Source organism: Dermacentor albipictus, chromosome 9 (genome assembly GCF_038994185.2).
Source record: "Dermacentor albipictus isolate Rhodes 1998 colony chromosome 9, USDA_Dalb.pri_finalv2, whole genome shotgun sequence".
NCBI classification, from domain to species: Eukaryota; Metazoa; Arthropoda; class Arachnida; order Ixodida; family Ixodidae; genus Dermacentor; species Dermacentor albipictus.
The window spans coordinates 7,704,936-7,727,161 of record NC_091829.1 but is presented as its reverse complement, the minus strand read 5'-3'; the positions used below and the strand labels follow the sequence as shown (position 1 = coordinate 7,727,161).

General features: G+C 46.2%; 1 protein-coding gene across 1 annotated transcript in view; it reads left to right on the top strand.

Moving 5' to 3' along the window:
* Window positions 1-3,853, top strand: part of LOC135906076 (uncharacterized) — a 73,082-nt gene extending 69,229 nt beyond the window's left edge. Inside the window, exon 2 of the mRNA XM_070524810.1 lies at window positions 3,588-3,853. The gene's annotated coding sequence lies outside the window, so the exon portion shown is untranslated. The remainder of the gene's footprint in view (window positions 1-3,587) is intronic.
* The last annotated feature ends 18,373 nt before the right edge of the window (window positions 3,854-22,226 follow it).

The following is a 22,226-nucleotide window of genomic DNA, read 5'->3' as shown; positions in this document are numbered from 1 at the left end:
TTTCTTTAACGCTCGTTTCTGGCCTCGCAGTCACCATGCCGAAACCCTTTCTTTCGTACTGCGCATCGTTCTGCGCAGCGCGATAAATCCACTTAGCCGAGAGTGACACTATAGATAAAGAAATTCAACAAGAGCTGACACTGCCATAGAGCCCAGCAGCCGAATCGACTGTAGCGCGCTAAGCCGCCGGCATCAATACCTGAACCACACTTCCGGTTTCCGTTTCGGGCGCGCGCGTTTTGAACGCTAGCTGGTACGCCTCACACCGGCTGCCCTGATATAGGCGCGGTGTACTTTTTTTTTCTTTTTTTCGCTTCTACTACTCAATCTCGCGCGGTCTGTGCGCAATCGTTCTATTATCTTCGGTATGTGCCCAGGTATGGGGAGAGCTTAAGCCTGCGTAACCTCATCCGCGGGTCGGGCCGGCATTGCACTATCTTCGGCATCGGCCCACGTACGAAAAAAAAAAAAACTGTTGGTCTATGTCCACGGAAACGAGATCTGCCAGAACACTAGCCATAAACAGCTTCGCTGTAAAAATGATTGCGAACGTTCTTTACAAGCCTCCATCGAATCTGTGCCACGTGAAATTTCGTAAATTAGACGCAACACGCCTTGTGAAATTAGGAAATGTTTATTTTGCTCCATACGAATGCCCGTTCCGGGCTTTCTGTGCATTCATCCAACGCTGCGGCACCAGGTAAGCAGCAGCAGTTGCCGTACGAAGCTCCACCGGACGGCATCGGCTGAAAAAAAAATAGTAAATTACAAGCATGTGTCATATTAGTATTCAGACCATATGAAAACGAGGCGTAGGGCGAAACATGCGAACGTGGTGAATTGACGGTATATATTACAAAAAAAAAATTGAGGTTTGCATACACGGCGTCGAAAATACCCGACTAATCCCAAACAATACCACAAAGTAGGAAGAGAGCATTTCATTTCCAAGCATCGGAAGGGGGGGGCATTCCCAGGCATTATTTCCTGTACTTCAACAGCAATGACACGCGGGCGATTGCTCGCGTCCATAACAACTTGGCCTCCGCCTCCGCGATCATACGCGACGTACACAGAGGTGGCCCAATGCAGGCTTAAAAACTATAGGGATTTACGTGCCAAAGGCCCTTTCTGATTATGCGGCACGCCGTAGTGGGGGACTCCAGAAATTTCGACCACCTGGGGTTCTTTAACGCGCACCTAAATCAAAGTACACGGGTTTTTCGCCCCCATGGAAATGCGGCCGCCGCGGCCGGGACTCGATCGCGCGACCTCGTGCTTAGCAGCCCGACACCATAGTCACTAAGTAACCGCAGCGGGTTCCCACAATACAGGCTTCTCAGCTAAGACCTCGCTAGACGCTCGCAGAATGCCTTCTACTCGCACTGAAGACAAATGAGTTATACAGTCGTTCAGAAGACAATTTCGGAGTTACAAATTCATGTTTCTTTTTTTGTTTCCTTAAGTTTCTCGGCGTTCTATTTTGCGCGTTCTGCCGGCGCAAGCAATACACTCGCGTTTGTTGTCACCCTAGGCAATCGCTCGTCGCGTTTTCGACAAGCGTGAGCACTGAAAGAAGGTACATGTTGTGGCGGGGCGACAAAAAGTGCCACAAATTTGACCCACTAAAATTCAGTACGCGCCAAACTAACTGTCACCACGGCCGAGCTGCTTTTCGCTAAATGCGTCATAACGGCAGACGCGGCGAACGTTATCCCAAGAATAACGAACTTAATCATAGCGATGTTGGGGGTCGGAGAAGGCGTCGCCAACTTGTCCCAGTAAGATTCGGTACTCGCCAAGATAACTGTGTCACACGGCCGAGCTGCTTTTCACTGTCGCAAAAGTCGAGTGCGGCGAGCGTGCCCAAAAAGAACTACCCAAATAAGTTACAACAATGTTATGACCCATAGAAATCGTCGCAAACAACTCCCAGTGCGAGTCATTAACTGATGTAAACTGCGCCAGTATGGCCATGCTTTCTTCCGCTAGCTATGCATGTCGCAAGTATCGGTACCTGCCGCAAGCCTAATCGCTTCAAATACGTCGCAGACTGTCGAGCAGAATTTCTCAGCGTGCCGTAGTCCATTAGGGCAAGGGTGCTGTGTCGAAGCGAAGAAGGAACGTAAGAATACGCCGAGATCCCAACAAACCAGTCACACAGAAAAAATAATAATAATAAAAGGGGCGGGTCGCCGAACAGGCCACCTTTACACGCGCCGCCGGCCTCGCTCGCCTCGGTGGCGTGTCTGGCACAGGACGCAGGCATCTGGCTCGTCAGGCGTGCCGTTAGCTTGTCGCTAAGTGACGCAAGAAAAATAGGTCGCAAAGCGTTATTTCATTTGTACGCAAACCTTTGCAGTTCTTGCAAGAAGGAATAAAAGAACTATGTCTGTTGACTTCATCTCACTTTTTTTTTATATGCTCGCGGCAGCTAACGAACGGCACTAATTATTGCACTATCCAAGCATGACGTATTTCCTGTTGCCACTTTCAGCCGAGTGTCCGTTCTTGTCGAATTTCTTTCTCTATGGTGACACTTCGGTCTTATCCCGCGGCTAACAACGGCTGACTAGGTGGGCGTGTAGTAGTGGCTATAATGCACGACTTCGAGTCACGTAGGCGCTGGTTTGATTCGTCCCACCAACGCGCATTCTTCAAGTTTATTTTATTTAATATCATTCAAAATATGTTTCAACGGGCTAACAGACTAAGCGCACGCAATAGCTGATAAAGCGGTACCTCTCAGTAACACTAAGTTTTTACTGGGATCGACAGCTACAATTTATCAAATGATCCTGTCACGTTTACCCGTCTCCTACAGTCATGAGCTGAACCTGGCGCAGCACATCCGTTACACGAAGTAAAAAAGATGCCATAATTGAGCATATACGCATACCTACGATAAATAAGCAACGCGCTGGAATCGAACCACTAACCTCGCCTTCACCTTATCAGGTAGGTTGATTGACGTTCGTCGAAACCACTCGGCTACGGCTGGAACAGTCATTTCGGATCAACAGCAGGCATCACGAGTTGATCCGGAGACTACTTTACGGAAACAGCAATTTTGAAACAACAGTGCGATGAGCGCAAGGACGAGCAATACGCATTCTAACTTTTTCTCGCGACATTACGAAACAAGTAAGCCGCTGTCTTCCAAGTTAAATTTTACCTTTTGATTCTTTACGGGAGGTGAAGTGAGCTACTTGCGTTGATAACATTATAACACAGAGCGAGTCATTTCGTATTTCATTACATTCCACAACGTCTCACAAAGAAAGAAGTTTTTGATACTTCAAAACTTCTACCAATAAAATGCATATATATATATATATATATATATATATATATAACAAACGTCTGCTAGTGTTGATTGGAACTAAAGTACGGAATAGAAGACCACATGAAATTAGGATCTCACAGAACTTATTCGGATAACTAAAGGAAAGCACTATTTTTACCTAATCTTTTCTGCTTCCCGGGTATTTATGTTTTGATTTTGTCAATTCTTGTGTCATTATATTCAGCCTTGTAGACTTGCGCATATTGTCAAATGTATGTTGCTATTTTACTATATTTATCAGCTGAAGAGCCTCACCGCGACTGCTGTGCTGAGCTGTGCTGCCTCAAGGACTGCAGAAGACAGTGCCAACCTTTCCCTTCATAAAAAAACTGCTGCTCTTTGTTTCTGTGACGTATCTTTTTACCACCTGTTTCTCCTCGTAATTAACACCTATTTCTGTATTCTCTGTATAATTGTACTGACAGTTTCTCAGATGTATTTTTTACCCGTACCAGCTTTTGGCCATGGGACCACACATATGTTGTATAATACCTGCTCAAACAAAGGGATGCGCAATAAAGAACTCAAAACTTTATCGTCGTTTCTTGACTAGCTGCTGCATGCAGTGAGGTGAAAGCGGATTCCCTAAAGTTGGCAAAATCCCTTCAACATTCCTACCGGCAGAGGAGTTTGTTCAAAGGCCGACTTCTTCATATTCATCTATCGAATAATGCGGACATGAATCTTCGCGCGAGATGCATCTATATATTGCCCTAACGACGGAAATTCACCTAGAACCCACACTCACCCAAGACGCGAACTGTAGCAACCCCACCCGTTCTTGCCGCGAATTATTCGATGCGGTGATCGCGGACAGCTTCTCTCCGCGCTCGATGCGCGGGTATGTTGCTGGAGTTGGCGTCGGAGGTGGACTTCGCTCTTCGCAAGAACGTCGATGGGAGGCAGCTGGCGGGCGCTCGCCACAAGCTAATCGCCGTTCTCGTGGCTTTGCTTGCTTAACACGCACACGGGTAACTATTCCGTTGTGAAGTTGAAATGGACACATAACACAGGTGACAGTTAGTCGATGACAGCGCCTGGGCCACACGAAAGTGGCTACATTCAAGAGATATTTCTGTGTCCGTTCCACACGTGGTCACTTCTTAAGTTGGTCACGCAATTATGCGTATCATACTTCAGAACGTACTGCCCCGTGACAGCTGCCTTGGACTGAACAGATTAAGCGAGCAATTATGTAATGCAGGTTGAATAAAGTGTGCGTGCGCGCGCGTGTGTCAGGAAAGTGGGTTCCATTACGGATAGTGATAGGACAGCAGTGCTCACATCACGCACTTCAGCCAAATTTTGAACACTAGGCCCTTCCCTTACCTTCCTTGGTATCGATGTTGGCGTGATCGCAAGAACAGGCGGCAAGAAGAGGCGAACACGCAGCTTAAGTGGAAGCGAAGGCACGAGAATCGCCAACGCTGTGCGCTGTGCAGTGCTTCTCACTGGGACTATGCATTGGCTGCATTGCAAGAAGTGCGCTTTGCCACAGTCACAGACCGTGGGAAACACAGACCAGTTTGGTCAAAAGCAAAGCCTCGCAATGAATAAATATGTCCTGTCCGCAATCCTTTATATCCCAGTCCTTTCACTTAAATATCACCCACTCTGGTGACCGTCGTTCAGGTGTCAGTAGCCTCGCGGTAGATAATTACAGCGCAGCCTGCAGTAATTTCCCACCCTCCCTCACTTTTATTTTATTATTTTATTAAACAATACACGTACCTACATGCAATATATACTAAGCATCGGCTTCACTGCGACACAAGCCCTTGCAAGTAGTCGGCTTCACTACAGCACAGACCGTGGGAAAAAAATTTAGGCTTGATTTCGCGAAAGATAAGCCTCACTGTGTGTAAGCAAGGCCACTTTCGAAAGTTTCGTGCCACTAAACGTTCTCCCCGTCCTCCTTTCCTCGGGCCTCGCCCTACTGTTTGCCTCGTTGCTATTGGACTGCGCCTTATGTCACGTGACACCACACTTTTTTTTTAAGTCGTTTTTTTGGCTGTGGACGCTATGCAGCTTCACTAATGCGTGGACATGATTCATCCTACTGCTGTACCTCGGGCTCTGCCAGCCACAACGGCATGATAGCCTGCTTACAAGGGTGCTACGTCACGTTATGGTTGCAGTCCAATAGGAAGGAGCCAAATAGGAGAGCGCGCGGCGGAAACAGGAGAAAGAAGGAGAGAAGGCGCATTGGCGCCAAGTTTCAAATAATGTAACGGCGTACGTACAGAGGGGCTTCAGATGTGCCCGAAACGCGTAAAAATTTTCACATGGTCTGTGCTGTGGTGAAGCCTACCTCTTGCTACACTTTCTATTGCTATACACCCGACATGCCGAAGCGCAGTGTTTGCTCAAATAACATGGAATTTTTTATTCGCAATCTTTATTATAGGTACAAGAGTAAGGCAGCGCATAATTTCGTATGTCGTTGGGGTCTTTCTGACATTATTAAATTATTGTTTATGGGAAGCTTAAGGTTTGGTCCAACTCCTGTGCACATGTTACAATATAATTGAATGGTAAATAAATAAATGGCTCAATTTTTTCAATAGCCCATGGACTTCTCCGAGCCACTTAGTGGTATGCTTACAACACCATTTGAGTGATGAAGTACTAGAGATCAACACTACGATGTGCATCAAGTACAATCATCATTTCTCTCTCTCTCTCTCTCTCTCTCTGTCACACACATACTAAACAGTCGCGTACATGTAAACATGTCAAATATATACGTATATCAACAAACATAGAAAAAGCTGGAATTGAACCACTGACCTCGCCATTGCCTTTCAGCGAGTTTGATCAACGTTCATCGAAACGACTCGACCGCGGACGGAATGGTTTTTCCTATCTACCAGCAGGCACGTAGACATAATCTTACGTTTTATCAAGCGACCACGTCAAGATATCAGCTATATTGGTACTTTTTTTCCTTCGTTTCTTTAATTGTAGCGGCTGCAGCGAGGTAAAAGCGGATTCATTGAAGTTCGCAAATTCTGTACAACGTTCCGATTGACGCAGTAGTTTGTTTCTAAACTCTTTACCTGCCGTGGTGACATAGCGGCTTTCGCGTTGTGCTGTTAAGGCCGAGTATGCAGGATCGAACGTGGGCCGCGGCGACCAAATTTCAATGGGAGACGAAATGAAAAAGCGCCCGTCAACCGTGCATTGAGTGCAAGAACCCCAGGTGGTCTAAATTAATCCGGAGTCCCTCACTACGGCGTCTTTCATAATCGTATCTCAAATTCAGCACATTGAACCCCAGAATTTAATTATTTGGCAGCCGTCTTTCATTGCCTAAAACGCCCCTTTATATTTAGGCGGTCTCCGCTCCCAGACCCCCATAGTTAAACTTCGCTAGGGAATTTGGAAAGAATTTTCTTTCGTAAAGAATATCAGTACTCATCTGCGATGCGCGGTTTAGATACGTACAATCAGTTACCTATGGCGCTTCTCTTTAAAAAAAACGTTCACGCAGAAACTGCTCCAGAAATTCCCTAAGTACGCTTAAGCGTTGTGCCACTTGCTCATCTCTAGGCAGCTAGGTGTCATTGTCAATGTCAGTCAGTTTCAGGGGTGGACCAAGTCAACTTTGGTAGGGGGCCAGGTCTGTTTTGAACTTGGGCCATCTCAATTTTCCAATTTGACAAAGTACATTTTTCTGGCGGGCCAAGTCAATTTTGGGAGTGGGTCAGGTCGGTTTTGAAGATAGTTCAACTCAATTGTCGAATTTAGCAAACTAAACATCTTGAGTGAGGGCTACGGCGTCCGTCCCACGCCGTGGCTGTTCACCTTAGGATTTCACAATGCGAGCCGCAGCAGGTGCAGCGCCAGGAACGTGACGTCATCATAGGTCACGTAAGTTTCGGTACCATCAGATAGGTTAACGCCGGACGCACGCCAAATTTTCCGCTTCAAGGAGCACATAATGTTTTCGGATTAATAAGTATATCCTCTCTGCTATTCTGTATATCCCGTTCCTTTCACTCCCCTATTATCTACCCTAGGGGGTGTCGTTCGATTCAGCAGCCTACAGTGGATAGCTTCAGCATGGTTACAAGGATCCCCTATCCCCATCACTCCCACCCTGCGCATCCTTGGCCTCTACCTGCAGGATTCCGGACGCAATGACCATACCCTTAAAACACTCAAGGCCTCCACGCAATCAGTGTTGCAGCTTCTACGCCGCGTATCTTCCCTGCCCAAGGGTTTAGACGAAGCAGACAACATGAAAGTTGTACATGCTTTTACGCTTAGCCGCATTCTGTACGCCACTTCATATCTCAAGCTGAACTGCACGGAAACCGAGCGCGTGAACGCCATGATCCGCCTTGCAACTAAGGCAGTCCTCAACCTGCCTCGCAGTACTAGCACAGCCAAACTCCTTACACTAGGCATGCATAACACGCTTCCTGAACTAGTTGAGGCGCACCTTCAGACGCAGTATTTAAGACTTGCCGCGAGCGCCACTGGCCGCCATATCCTCGCCTCCCTTCGCATCAACATACCCGCTAATCAGTCAACCCTTATGGCCATTCCTCGACACATTCATACATCCCTTGTAGTGAAACCCCTTCCTCGAAACGTCCATCCCCAATATCACATCTCTCGCCGCGTAGCTCGCGCAAATGCCCTCCACAAGTATTACGGACAGGTCGAGAAAGCCATCTGGGTGGACGCCGCATGTACAACGCATGAAGCTGTAGCAGTTGCTTACAACCCAACCTTACCCCGACCCCTAACTCACCATCTTCCCTCGGGCTCTACACCTGAGGAAGCAGAGGAGACCGCCATCGCCTTAGCCCTTGCCCTTTCGGATGCTGAATACATCTTCAGTGATTCAAAGACTGCTTTGTCCAACTTTGCCAGAGGCAGAATTCACAACCCTGCCTGGAACTTGTTGAACATCCCACCCAGAATTTACCACGTAGGGTTGAGCTCCGGTGGGTGCCGGCTCACTCTGGGAACCCCGGAAACGAGGCTGCCGATAAATTGGCCCGAGGTTTAATTTGCCGGGCTCAGGACAGCCTCGATCCGGGTTTCTCGAGGGAGCGGGTACAAAGCTTTGCGGAGCTCACGCAAATACCCCGTTTGGACCGTCGGACTTACCCTCCTCCCCACCCCTCCCTGACGCACTCCCAACAGATCCTCTGGAGACGCCTCCAGACCCGCTCTCTCCCATCCCCTCGGCTGCTATCCCACTACTGTGGCATCTCCCCTACATGCTCCCTATGCGGAGACCCTCACGCCACACTCTCCCACATCCTTTTTGGCTGCCCTGCCGATCCTCCCCCGCAGGGACAGCCCGCCATATCAAGCTGGGAGGACTGGGAGGTCCTACTCTCGTCTACGGACCCGACATCGCAGGTTACTGCGGTGGCTCGGGCTGCCGACGTCATGAGCAAAAGGAGCGTGAACGTTTCGACGTAGTGCGGGACCGTGAGGTGGTCCAGGGACCCAGAAGAGTCCAAACTCACATGCTATGAATAAAGTTTTTCTGTCTGTCGGTCAGCATGCTCTGCCGTAATTTCTCGCTCTCCTTCCTTTTATTTTATTTTTATGCTTCAATGAATAATACAAGTACATACATATTATAGTGTGTACTGGCTTCACGGCAATGCAGGACACTGCAAGTAGTCGGCTTCACTACAGCGCAGACCGTGGGAAAAAAATTGTAGGCTTGATTTCGCGAAAGATAAGCCTCGCGGTGTAAAAGTAAGGCCAACGTTTAAAGTTTCACGCAACCAAACCGTCTCCTCCCCTTTCTCCTTTCCTCGTGTCTGGCGCCCCGTTCTCCTCCTTCCTATTGGACTACATTTCACGTCACGTGACTCCACGCGCTCCTTCTCTTTTTTTTCCCTTTTTTAATCGCCCCTCTAGTAGCGGGCGCCGCGCAGCCTTACTGCTGCGTGAACATGAGTCATCGTACTGCCGTACGTCCGGCTTTGCTGGCCACAGCGGCGTAGAAGCGTGCGTAAAAGGATGTACGTCACGTGATGGTTGTTGTCCAATGAGAAGCTGAAATATAGGAGCACGTGCGGCGGGAACAGGAGAAAGAAAAGGAGAAGGTGCATTGGCGCCAAGTTTCAAATAATGTAACTGCGCAGTGCGTACGCACAGATGATGTGCCTGAAACGGCGTAAAATAATTTTCCCACGGTCTGTGCTGTGGTGAAGCCTGCCTGTTGCTACGCTTTGTACGGTGGCACACCCAACATACCGAAGCGCACTTTTCGCTCAAATGACATGGACTTTTCCTCTTACAAAAAACAAAAATAAAAATAAATGCTGTATAAGCGACAGCTCGCACGTGATAAGCACAAAGGAGACGCGCCCGGTAATGCTGCTAATCGGGGTCACCACGCTGCTCTACGTGAACTAACAGTGACGGTGGGCGGGGCCGGCTAACAAACTCTATCGAGGGAGCACACCACACGCGAGCGATGAATTATTCATGGTTCGCATCAGCTTCACTGTAAGACAAAATAGGGCTAGTAGTCAGCTTCACTACACCACAGACCATATGGTAAAAAAAAGTTTAGGCAGGTTTTTTGCCGAATGCTAAGCCTTGCATTAAATAAGTAGCGGAATCGTTAATAGTTTCACGCCAGCTCACTAGCTCTTCGTTTCTATATTTATTCGTTCACTCGTTCTGCTTCTTCCCATTGGACTACGCTTGTCACTTTTCACCAAGCCCATAAGTTGTATTGCCACTTTGATAGCGGGCTCTGTGCGGCCTTGCTACCGCGTGGACATGATGTAAGTACGGAAAAGCAGGAAGGTCTACCAGATCCGGCTCCGGTTTGCTATCCTACGCGACGAAAAGGAATGAAATGAGAGTGGCGGCAAAACGTACTAGCAGTGCGAACATGAGCAACACGCCATTTGATGTTCCCGCGGCTTGCAGTGCCACTTATAAGCTAACTGGAAACTCCTGTGACGGACAAAAATATGAGTCACTTATGCGAGCTCCGATGACATGTTCTCCTCCGAACTAATGTCCCTCTAGACTGGTACGCTTTGGTAAAAGCAGGAAATGTCGCGCCTGGTTCAGGGCGTAGCCTCCCAGACTGGCACTGCGCGCGCCTTACTATCTCGGGAGCCATGTTCTCGGCGTAGAGTTTCCAACCAGGGTTACCAGAGGCGCGGCGAACGTTCGTCTACTAACGCTCCTAGCTTTGTTAAACATTCCACAATATGGTACCTGTTCTACCATATTTCACTCGCTGGACAAATTCAGCAGTCCTACGAAGATACGGAGCCATGAAGATGTCTTTATTAGAACTTTCTTGCTGGTTGTACAAATTTACCACATTGCTCGCTCTTTCCCTTTTCTATATTAACTTTTTCTATTCTCCCGGCGTAGGGTAGCCAACCAGACACTTTTCTGGTTAACATCCCTCCTTTTCTCTTTCAATTATTTTTTTCTCTCTCTCTCGTGTGAACAAGTCTACATAGGTTTTTTTTTTCTTCCTCCATTATTCTGTTGTTTCCGAAAAAAAAAAACATTGTCTAATCTTTTCTTACCTTTACGTGGCCGGTGAAGCTGTTTCGCGTTGAGGTATCCTTTGTTGTTTCTTGATGACCCCGTACTTACCTATTTATTCAGAAGATCTTCAGTGTTTTCAAAGTTTTGAAACTTTCAGCGCACTTACGTCGCTGCATTCGTACAAAATCGAAGCTCGTAGCTGAACAGGTCCGTGCAAACAACAACGTGCTTAAACCAGCTCACGCCAGTGAGCGTAGATGTATTGGCAGGAACGTGAAGCGTAATGTGCGCAAATGCTACAGTAACAATTTTAATACATGCTTAAAGTGAAGGGGACAGAAAAGCACTTGAGCACAGTTTCAGGTACCACAGCAGGCGAAGTCTTCGATGCAGTATTGATGGTCACACAACTCAGCACAGATGCCTAATGGGCTAGTGGGAGAGAGCGTTTCAATATTGTCCGATGGTTACCTCAGGCACCGCTGTTACTTGCAGAACTATCCAACACACGCGAGTGGCGAGTAATAACGTGCGATGTAACAGTCTGACGAGCATGCGGGGTACAAGGGAGCTGTGTTAGAACTGTCGCATGGGCACAGGGGGCGCGTTCTTGGGTCGTGAAGGAGTCTCGAGAACTCACACTGTTACAGTAACAGTGTGCAGCAAGACCGTCCGATGAGCAGGCATGGCGCAGCAGGGAAACACAACGTGACTGTGCAATGAGCGTGCAATAGGAAACATTGGTTGCGCTTTCTAGACAATCACATGTAAGAAGACAGGACAGGCGCAAACCGCTGATACTTGGCATGATGAAGGGAGAACACAAAAGGAAGAGCCCGATGTAGAAGAAGTGAAGTTTAGCAGGATGCGTTGTTGGGCAAGTTGGTTCATTGTAACAGGAAACATTGGTTGCGCTTTCTAGACAATCACATGTAAGAAGACAGGAAAGGCGCAAACTGCTGATACTTGGCATGATGAAGGGAGAACACAAAAGGAAGAGCCCGATGTAGAAGAAGTGAAGTTTAGCAGGATGCGTTGTTGGGCAAGTTGGTTCATTGTAATAGGAAACATTGGTTGCCCTTTCTAGACAATCACATGTAAGAAGACAGGACAGGCGCTAACCGCTGATACTTGGCATGATGAAGGGAGAACACAAAAGGAAGAGCCCGATGACCTGTCTTCTTACATGTGATTGTCTAGAAAGCGCAACCAATGTTTCCTATTACAATGAACCAACTTTCCCAACAACTCATCCTGCTGAACGTGCAGGGCGTAAGTGATCTGTGACAAGGCTGCTATATGCATGCACGAAGAAAGGCAAGCTCTTGCGGCAAAACAGTGTGGTGAACACATGGGGCACGATCTGTGGCACAGCAGTCCGTTGAAAGCAAAGAGCGGTAAGGATCTTTAGGAATATTACCTTGGTGAATTCGCAGGCCAACGCAATTCCGAGTGAGGTAGAACCCACGAAGACTCGGTGCACGAAATGTGTCCGTATAGTAGAAGTGTCTTGCTTGTTGAACACCACACACCAAGGGCTCGTGGTGTAGCAGCATCCCACGACGCCCGGTTTATACCACGGGCTCATGGGGCACAAGGTTTGCAGATAGCCGCGCTTGACCCGGCTTATTTCTACCAGCGCCTTGTTTATTGCAGCATGCTGCTTTACGTGGAAGACAGAGGCAACAGTCCGGAAAATTCTGCGAGTTCTACAGCTTCTGGACCACGCCACAGCTCAAAGACGAATCGGGGCCTGCAATCCTCCTTGGCTGCATGCGGGAACACGTTCTTCGAGCAGGGATACACATAGTCACGTCAGCGTATGTAAAACGAGATGACGACGACAATTTTCACAACAGGAGGTAAGTTAAAAATAACGTAATCACAAATGACCAGCGCTCGCACACGAGACGATATCACTTGTGTGACGCTCTCGTCGGAGGTGCAAGGTCGAGAACATTCGTCCGACACTTAGTGATTTAGTTCACGCCAGCGCAGCGCCAGTTCCTGCTCGTGGAGTACCGGTGCGGCACGCATTCCCTGCGCTAACGTTTTTACGATGGCAGGAAGTTCTGCGAAGTCGTCCTGCACGAAGACTGCATTGTTTGAAACGAACGACGACGTGAAGCACCTGCTGAACCATAGTTCAAGAAGTGCAGGCGAATCGAACGGTGCCCTGTTTGTAGCAATTGCCGAACGACACACTGACGGAACCGGCATGCTGATTTCACTTGACGACACGGCGGCTCGTAGAAGCAGTGACAAGATGCGGACAATTGGGACCGCACGGCAAAGTAACAAAAACTTGTGAGCCCTGGTGCTACACTTGAGCGACTGCTGTTATGACATTATAGCGACCTATCACTCGATGATTGTGCATCCACATTGCTTTCCCAAACGATCTCCATACAAAGAAGCGTGATCGTTGCGCAATCCAGCGCGTCCGCCTAACAATCTCGCAATAGCCGCCACTTCTTTTGTCACGTGCATCTCTCTACGTCACGCTACGAAGCTTCACCTCCTTCCCCGCTCCGTTTTTCCCCCCGACACATGCTCCACCGAAATAATACTTTACACATCGAAAGAGAAGTCCAAAAGCGGCGTTTCTTCTGATTAGTTAGCCAGTGACGCACTGGCTGTGACACCTTGCGCGAATCCTACGTTAGTGTAGGCAATTACCCTAGGAGTTTATTATCCTTTGTCGCATATCTCAATTAGGCAGCACTCAATTTCGCGCTAGCTTTGTAAAAAAATCATCATGGTCCTAACTCAATCTTTTGCATTCAAGAGTCACTAGAATTTAACATTCATCTCTTAAACGGCCCAAATTTCGTTTAACTAGGTCCAGCGGTTGCCCGTAAACGCATTTCTGCGTTTCACATGTATTTGTGCTTGCATACGGAAATCTGAGTTGCCCCGAAAGCTTGCTCATAACGTCCTCTAGTGTCAGGATTGACCCACCTGTCAGCCCACTCTATTTCACGTTCGACGCAAGGAACGAAGGCTGGCGAGTGTCGTGCACAATGATATTGCATTACATGCCCACCTACCTTGGCTGTAGCCAGGACACATTGCACCACAGACCGCCAAGCAACGTCCGTTCTTTCGCATGCGAACCACATTTTGCTGAACAACTCTTTCGCGGCCTTGGTTCACTTGACACGATATGGCGGCTGGACCGCTGTGGCATTCAGAACAGGTTAGACATTCGACACTTTCAGAGAGGGAATGCTAGCAAGCTCACTCAGTCTAGCTTTCCTTTGGGCTAGGTGGTAGGTCATTTGGTTTCTTGCACTGGTATTCATGCGACATCCAACCAAAAATTAGTTGTTCGTCAATGGGATATTTTCTGCGGACACCAGCGCACGAAACAGAACAATGTCTTGCACATAATTAGGTGTTCTTTCAGACAAAATCGCAGGGGTATTCTCAGGATGTAGGTCCACAACGCTTCCTCGTTTCCAACATGGACACGAGAATGCGAGAGAAAACGGGGGGAGCTCAACCAGAACAACATTCATTTGGGCTAGATGGTGCATACTTGAATTAGGAAGGAACAACGCCAACTAAGACGATCACAAGTGGGAGAACGATCACAAGTGGGAGAACTATCACAAGCGGGAGAACGACACAGGTTGGCGCTTGTCCTGTGTCGTTCTCCCCACTTGCGATCGTCTTAGTTGGCGCTGTTCCTTCCTAATTCAAGCTCAACCAGACAGCGTCTGGTTTGCTACCTTTCACTGGTGTCGGCGAATGGTCGAGGACCCGACGAGGTGGCTGTCAGGTGGTCGTCGTAATCAGTCAGGTTCACCCAACGCAATAGAGCTCCTTAATGCGCCCACGATTCGCTTACGAATATGATTAGACATGGTGGCTGTTCAGGCACTTCCCATCTGAATTAAGCACTGCAGCCACTCTCTCGCCATTGAAATGCTGTTAGAAGGAATTAATGTAAACACCAATCAGGGGCAAACTTCACAGACGGCTAATTTCCTGACTTCAACCCCCCTGGCCGCGATCCGTAGGGTACAAAAGTTGCCATGGACCAGGAGTTGTTAACAAGCGTTGCAGCCAGCCACACGTTGCAAAGCGGCACCTGTTCGCTGCGCAGTGCAAGGAATACAAATACACACATTTAACGGGCACCGCACGTTTTTATTCGTCTGTTAGCTCCAGCGCTCCTGCTGGAGCTTATGGATGACTGTGTGGACGCCATGACACTGCATTTCAGTATTGTTCTGTCCAATTGTAAAATCAGATGACCGCAGACGTGCAACTTTTTTTCTGTATGCTCCCTGCCAGCAATTAACTCTCGAAAAATCTACGAGTAGTATGCGAGCCTCAGTACGACAAACACAAAGAAAGAATAAAGCGAAAACGCCCGGCAGACTTGTTCAACTGCGAGAACTCGCAGCCTGATTTTATGCAAAGCCACAGCGCGACTAATGCGGCTTCCACATTTACAGACTTGCTGAACATTTCCCCCCATCCCCCACTTCGAGACAATGCATTATCGACCTAGTCTGAACGTTGCGTTCGCTAGTAGCTCCCTGTACCGACCGGGACTGACCACTTATCCATGTTGTGATAACTGTGTTGCACTAGAAACTGTGGAACACGTTTTGTTGGAGTATTCAAATTACTGAGGCCAAAGAACTAGTTGATTTGCTAGAATGGACTCCCTTCCCCAAGAACCACAACATTTAGGGGAAATACGAGGTGTTAAGTCTGCTCCTACAAAGCAACAGTAAGCTTTAAAATTTCTTCTTATATTCCTTGAGGACATTGGCTTAAACGACAAGCTCTAGCCGGACAAGATCTAACACCCATGACCTTTGCCTTACCTGTAATTACCATAATCACATTTCTTTATTTTCTTTTTCTTGTTATCCTTTTTACCCTCCTCCTCCTGGGGCTTTCCCCTTCCCTATCCAGAATAGAATGTAAGCGCCTACGCATAAGCCAGCAGAATTCTCTGCATTTCAATAAAGAGCTTACTGTATTCTTTCTACTGGATCTCCAGACTGTGTGGTGTGCCATGTTGATGAATTTATAAAGCATATGTGAGTGCCCTTGCTACATAGAAGACCGGTAAAGGTACCCTCTTGCTCTTTCCTGTCATGAGTGCCAAGGCTTAATTGTTGGGTGACACTTTGCAGAGCGCTTGGCATCGTTTTCAGGCCATCCAGGCCTTACTTCTATATTGAAAAAGTGCGGGCCTGGACTTTAGGCTATCAGTAGGCTTGCTCGTTGTGTTATGCCCCTGTAAGCTGTCATCAAGACCCAATTTCGTTTCTGTTTCGTTCTCTCTTACCCTTCCTTCCTCCAGCGCAACATAGCTGGCCAGAAAAATGTAGCTCAGGCATTCTCAATAAAGTTCTGTCTACTTGAGCATAGGGAAATGGATCGCCCAAGAAGTTGGACGAAATTTCAATAATTTCCCACAACGCACTTCACTTTTGTAACTTCGTCTAAACATGATATTGCTCAAAAGCTTGGACAACCTGCAGCACAGGGCGCTTTATACTTATGCACAACATTCAGATAAAATGGCGCTGCTGAATACTTTTATTAAATGGCATATATATATATATATATATATATATATATATATATATATATATATATATATATATATATATATATATATATATATATATATATATATATATATATATATATATATATATATATATATATATATTATACACATGCTATAAGCCTATACACACACTGACGGAGTATGCGTGCCATGTGCTAATTTCAGTGGGTAGATGTTCTCAAGGTTCGGTTAAGGAAACGTCCGTATCCGAGTTCTCTAATCAAATGAAGGAAGCGAGCGTTTCATTTCATTAGAGCAGGAAGAAAGTATATTTGCATACAGAAAGAAAACTTGCACATAAGCAACGGGAAAAGGAACGCACCACACTACTTATAATAAACACTGTTCTCGTCAACTAGAGCAAGACGTCCAACAGTAAAGTCAAACGACCACTTCAGTTCTAATCTCTACAGTTTCTAGGAGTGTCCGAAATGCACAAGGACAGTGGAATGGCGGCGGGGTGCGGCTCACCAACAGTTCGGGCACGTGGTGGCGCACAGGTGGAGAACGCCGAGCCGTCGTCAACGGAATATACTCGTCGCTCCTTGTGCCAACTCCGGGTTGTCACGAGGCAGGACCTTGTGCTGGGCTCACGTGGTTGGTCATTCCAGGTTCTGCCGGTAGAAGTCCGGAAGCTCGGGCCCAGGTCCCGACAGCTCGATCGCACTCCCGACAGGCGCTGATTTCCGAGGCTCTACCTTAGGTCCCAGCACCACCATGCCATTCTAGGGTTTGTTTGCTTGCTTTCTTGCATGTTTGTTTGTTTGTTTGTTTGTTTGTTTGTTTGTTTGTTTGCTTGTTTGTTTGTTTGTTTGTTTGTTTCTGAGAGTGACTCATACCCAGTATGGGGGATTGGCCAATAATCAGGTGACTTATTAAAGAACACTAAACGAATCTAAAAACAAACACTATTGAAAAATTTGAATAGCTGAAAGGATGAAGTCAGGTGAACTACTAAGAATTTAGCAAGGGAATCGTCATGATACAATTGTGTATCTCCCAACAGCTGAATCAACATCCTTATGATAGCGTCCCAGAGAAGAGGCTGCGAAAGATAGAATATCAGGAATCGATATATTCAATCCAGCACCATGAAATTGCCTTTCTAAAGTATGTTTTCCTAATGGTGAAAGACGGGGACATGACAGGAAGAAGTGTTCCATTATCTCACGCTCACCACAGTAAGAGCATTAGGAGAAGGGCGCCGCACCAGATCGACGCAGATAATAGTGTAATGTAGGTTTTCGACATCATTTTGTAAACAGGACTTCAAGTTTTCTATTGCCGCAGAAGTTTCTGCTCTATGGAAACAACAGGTGTCGGGAATATATTAAATTTGTTAATGATAGGTTCAAACATTCGTTCATGACTGCGCGTCCCCTGAACTTAAGCAGCAGTTGTGAAAACTGATACAGGAAGGATCGAAATAATTGGACCACTAAGGGCCCCTCTCACCAAGCAGTCTGCCGTGTATTAATACCTAATCCTTTGTGACCAGTCACCCTTGCCAACCTAATTAGTGTTACGTGAGAGGGTATTAGACAATGAAATCCACGTCATATATATATGTAAGCCACTATTTGTAGTGAGAGCTGAACATAAAGTTAAAGAATCCCCCACTACTACGACTACACAGATTGAGGAGTTCACTTTTCGTGAAGCCAGCGTAACTGCCAAAACCTCAGCTAAAAATACTGGCATGTAATTAGGAAGTCTTAAAGAGAACGACCCGATTTTCCCGAAATTCCCGATTTTTCTTCTGATTGTGATGCATGTTTCGCTATGACGGCGTTTTTATTTTTAGCTCCAATAAATGATTTTTAACAGCTCACTTATTATATCGTAAGAAAGTAGTTTCGCGTTGTTTGGATGTACGTCGTCAGATACAATCTGGAGATTGCCACTCACACTGTGAGATAATCGTACATGTAAGGGACCAACAACTGATTGTACGAAGAAGACCTGAGGAGTGTGAAATTGAGGCCAGGAAGATTGAAAAAGATAAATTACAAGTTCATACACAATTTTTATTTGTAATTCTTAGAGGATTCGTACATATTTAAGAGCGTTTTGACTGTTAACATCCGAAATCTACACAAAAGACATGGTAGGCGGGCTTCTAGGTATAGTGCATTGTTGGCAACGAACTTTGGTAAACAGAAGCACAGGCGTAAAGCTTCCCGTTGCAGAAGAACAAGGGATGTAATTTGCATGCCGGCACACCTCAATATTGAAGGCATCCAAATTACAAAATTGGCTGTACGGACATTTTAAAAATCATCACAAATCATAATCTCTCCGCATCCCCGGTCGACTGTTGCCAAGCCTTCTTAGCAGTCAAACCGCTCACACTTCTTATTTATTTGTATATTCAATGTGCTTGCGCAAACTAAGCTGGTTATCATATATTATGCCAGGGTGCTTTACCGAGTCTGCCTGAGGTAGGTAAGCTCTATGTGTATTCGATCTCTTATAGGAAGAACTATTATTTAGCATTTTCTGACATTAAGAGAGAGGCGAATGTTATGTAACTAGTTTCCTATGGCGCACAGGTGTGTTTGCACTCGGCTACATAAAGAGTGGATGTCATTGTCTGATGCAGAAAACGCAGTGTGTGGACATGTGATGTTAATATGTGTATATGTCATTATGGCAAAGTAAAGAGCTTAGTAATATGTGAAAACAATAAAGGTGAAGTGACAGCTCCTTGTGGAACCCCACACTACTGTCGATGTCTACTTGAAGGAAATCATTTCACAGAGCAATAGAATTCTGTGTCATTATTTTGTTATATATTTTGGCAAGTCAAGATTTGTTGATCAAATCTACAATATCATAGGCTTTTGATTTATACAAGGTTACTATATATGCAATTTGTCTATGGTGTTTTGCTACTTCTATACGGTTTTTCAGGTCCACATGAATTTGCCAAATTGAACAGAAAGATCTACAACCAATTTGACAAGGGCTGAGTGCATCTTTGTCCTCCACTAATTTTATAAGACGAATATTCAGAATCCTTTCTATTAATTTAACGAAATGTGAGGTTAGAGCAATTGGTCGATTATTGTTCAGCGTGAATCCGTCCCCGTTAATCTTAAGAACCGGAATAATTTTAGCGAGTTTCCAACTGGAAGGTATCCACGAAAACGGAATAGAATAGTTTATCACGCCTAAAAAAGTCTTCTGGAGACGCCTTGAATAAAGTTTTTAACATTTTTGTGGTTACTCCGTCCACACCAGGGGCGGAATATGGCAGCCAGTTCCAGCATAGTGTTCTCAGTAAAATCATCTGACCGGATTCGTAACTTGGTACATGGAGATAATAAGGAAGTGAATCAGCTATTTAAACTCTTCGCGATTTCTTCTGTCATTTTAGTCATTTCTGCTCCAGTGGGAACCATCGATTCAATTTTAGTCGGTCACGGCACTATGTTTCTGCTATGAAATCAATTGAAAAGTATGCTTGTTTTTACATTTTGATAGATAATCGAAATGTTTGCAATCACAGTCATATTTTGCTTTAGAAACAATATGTTTAAATACAGTTCTGTAGAATTTATAATCCCTCCAATTTTTTGGACACTAGTTATATAGCAACTTTTTCCAGGCTGCTTTTCTGCTTTCATGATCACGTGAACAGTCGGTATTCCGCCAAGGACTGTAGGAGTAACCTTTACCAGATCGAACTGCATATTCCGATTGTTTGCTAGGCTTTTCAAGGGCAGAATAAATAACCTTCGTTTTTTGTTCACTGGAAGCATCTGACAAGGATTAAAGCACAGACCGCAAAGACTTTTTGAATGTATTATTTACAAAAGTTAGAGCATGGTTATCCGTATATGTAATAGAGCAGGCTATCTCAAAGAATAGTGGCAGATTATTATTATTAGAGGCAAAATCAACAGCCGGCCTCGAAGGCACAGGGAGACTACGATTAGAGAATATGAGATCGGTTGAAGACTGATTTTGTCCACGCACAAATTTAGTTGACCGTAAGTTTTCACAAGAAAGATTATTGCCTAATGACCATTTCTACGAGCGGTTACCGCACGAATCTGTCTTTAAACGCCATGCAACATGATATGAATTGAAATCCCGATTAAATAAGAGATCACGTCCACAGCTAGCTAGAACACTGTCAAGCGAGCTAGTGTCCAGCACACCGGAAGGGAACTAAGTATTTGCGATATCAAGTAGGCCATAATCAGGAAGAATCACTTCTGCAGCCAGAATTTTGCACTCATCATTGATCAGTTCAAATATAACTTTAGCTTTATGACACATTTTAGGAGAAATAAATATTATTAGTCCACCCTCTCTTGTCGGTTGGTCTAGACAAAAAAAGAGCTGCAAGAATCTTAAAGGGAGATTTTTCGTCATCCCCAACAAAGTTTCCTGTATTGTTATCATATCTGGATTAAGGTGTTTAGTAAGATAAAACAGATCTGATAATACTGATATAAACAGCTGATAATATTGAGCGGCAGTTCCACTAAAGTACCTTCAACGATCCTATGATAAAGAAGATAATGCAGTCGAAAGAGACGTCTTCGATCCACTTTCCTTGAAAGTAAACTTAGACTGGCATTTCTCAGATTTCAAATGGGGAAATGGGGAAGAATCCTCACTGATAGTCGACATAGCTCTTCTTTTAGCCCGAGCGTTATGTTCTGCGTCTTTAATTTCTGAATCTTGTGTAGTCTAGTTGTCAGAAGCAGAGTGGGCGGGAGGAGAACTAGTAGATGCTGAACCACCTCCAGAGTTGATTGTCCCCATGCTTATATCGCTAGACCGTTGTCCCGAACCTATCAGCTTATTCGCAACAAGCAGCTTCCAGTGCCTCTCTTCTTCTTCTTCTACGTCTACCATCATGTATGGTCCCAAATGGTCGCTTTCTTCTTTGTATTTTGTTCCGACGACGCGTGAGATATCACGCCGTCACGGTATTCCTGCGCTCGTCCATTTGTTCTCGATGTTAAGTTGTCCTCGCCGCACCACTCCCGTTATGTAAACCACCGGCGTCGCGCACTGTCACTCCCCGATCCCTTAACACACGACGACAAGTGTGTAGTCTCTGGTCAGAAAGAGAGCAACGGGTGGATGAACGGAAACAATTATTCCCCATGCGCCCCACCGTTTTACCCCGTGTCGTCGAGTGAGCCGACGGTAACGGTACTGTTTCTATAAATCCAGAAAACTTATACATGGTTAGAAGCTTATGCCCTGTCTGTTGAACTATACACGAAGGGCAGCGCTTTACCTCACCGTGAGGAAGTTGCGCAGAATTTAAAAGGCCGATTATTTACCATTATTGCTAGAAAGTGACAACAAATTCAGCTCGGTAGTGGTCTCGCGATAATGTCGATGGTGCCAGGTCCGGCATCACGAGGCGAACTTCAGTTTCGAATTTCCCAACTTACGCACTTAATAAAGTCAAACGCGCGGTAAAGCTTCTACAACAGGACAGTCAATAGTACAACATTCTACGGTGTGCGTGCGTGCGTGCGTGCGTGTGTGTGTGTGTGTGTGTGTTTGTGTGCGTGTGTGCGTGTGTGAGAGAGAGAGAGAGAGAGACCTAGCGGCCGATCTAGTGGTCAGTCCCACTGTTGTCCATCATACGGGGACCGCTCACCGGCACGCACAGCCATCTCCTCTATGAGCGCGTCCAGCAGTACCCGACGTTCTTCGGGAGCGGCATCTTCGAGCAGGATCTGCGCCGAACGTCACAGCGAGTTCACCAGCATCGCGTCCGGGTCCATTCTCCGAGGCGTG